This window comes from Solanum tuberosum, unplaced genomic scaffold (assembly GCF_000226075.1).
Source record: "Solanum tuberosum cultivar DM 1-3 516 R44 unplaced genomic scaffold, SolTub_3.0 scf00131, whole genome shotgun sequence".
Taxonomy (NCBI): Eukaryota; Viridiplantae; Streptophyta; class Magnoliopsida; order Solanales; family Solanaceae; genus Solanum; species Solanum tuberosum.
Window position 1 is genome coordinate 1,145,575 of NW_006239054.1, and position 1,614 is coordinate 1,147,188.

Consider the following 1,614-nt stretch of genomic DNA (forward strand, 5'->3'; position numbering starts at 1 on the left):
AAATATAAAATTATGTGAAAAAATCGATAAAAACTACTACATCAAATTCGAATATAAATTTAAAAATATAATGAATTCGAAATTAAGAATTTTAAATAATAAACTCCTGAAATATAAATCCTAATCTACATATATAAACTTCAATATTTGAACTTATAAAGTGTAAATCTTAAATTCTCCAATGTAAGCTTCAAAATTTGAAGTTATGGAACGTTAATCTGAAGTCGAAAAAGAATATAAACGAGGTAACTATATAGATAGTTTTGTTACATAATTTTGTGCGGTGAATTTGTAATAAGAGGAGCTTAAGTGAACAAAAATTAATTTTAACGCGGCAAAAAGTAAATTTTTATAACTTAAGAGATATTAATATTCATGCAAATTTTAATGTTGATTATGTCGGAAAAATACTACTCAAAAGGTGCCACGTAAAATGAAACGAAGTAAATAAGTTCAAAAAAAGTGTTTAGTGTGGCTGCTGGGATTCGAGCCCAGGTCTCCACGGCCACAACGTGGAATTCTCACCACTAAACTACAGCCACTTTGTTGATAAACTATTCATAATATAATTAATAATCCCTTATACTCAATTGGAAAACTTTGATTATCCCTTGAAGAGTCGTTTGATAGCTGGTTAGAGTTATGCACGTATTAGTAATATATAGATTAGGTATAAGGAAATTTGTATATTATTTTATGCATGATTTACTTATTCATGCATTACTTATATATATTATGTGTTGATGTTATTTTTATTTTTTTTTCTTGTAGACTTTACACTCTTTTCTTATTAACGACTATGTTTTCTTCTTCTTTTACTTGATTTTGATGCACTCGAGCCGATGCTCGATGATCCTTCGAAAACAATCTTTTTACAATTCTACCTCCACGAGATAGTGATAAGATCTACGCATATTTAATCCTTTAAGATTCTACTGAGTAAAATTTCGCTGAATAAATTATTGTTTTACTTATATATTACGTGTGACTGCTAATAATAGTCTATTCCCACAATGCTAAAGCTATTTTGGCATTTCCAGTTCCCTTCAGAATAACTCAACCTTTGCCTTTGCTTTTGGTTTATATTCGAAATCGAAGCTTACTAATAGGGGTGTGCACTATTCGGGTTAAACTGAATAATTAAACCAAATTAAATTGAATTTTTATTTGGATTGTTTTATTGATTTTTCAGATTGGTTTTGGATTAATAAATTACTTTTTTTGGTGTTTTGATTTGGTTTCGGATTTAAAAAAAATAAAAACCGAAAAACTTAAAAAACCGAATTATATATATATATATATATATATATATAGATTCTCTCTCTCTCTCTCTATATATATATATATATATATATATATATATATATAGGTTTAGAATTGAGTTGGAGTTAACCACTTTTGTCCCCTTTTTGGTTATTGCCTTTCACGATGATTACATTTATATTTTATGCTTGAACATTTATAATAGGTATACTTATAAGTATTGTGCTTTAAGTTTTTCTTATGATTAATATTAGAAAGTATATTTAAGGGGTTCAATATTATTATTTTGTTTATGTTATTAATTATTGACATAATCTAATAACCAAACCGAAAAAAGCCGAACTGAATAGA

At 26.8% G+C, this 1,614-nt stretch overlaps 1 non-coding gene across 1 annotated transcript; it reads right to left on the reverse strand.

Moving 5' to 3' along the window:
* Window positions 1-470: 470 nt before the first annotated feature.
* Window positions 471-542, reverse strand: TRNAH-GUG (transfer RNA histidine(anticodon GUG)). The gene has a single exon. It is a non-coding gene; the product is annotated as a tRNA-His (tRNA).
* Between the last annotated feature and the right edge of the window lie 1,072 nt (window positions 543-1,614).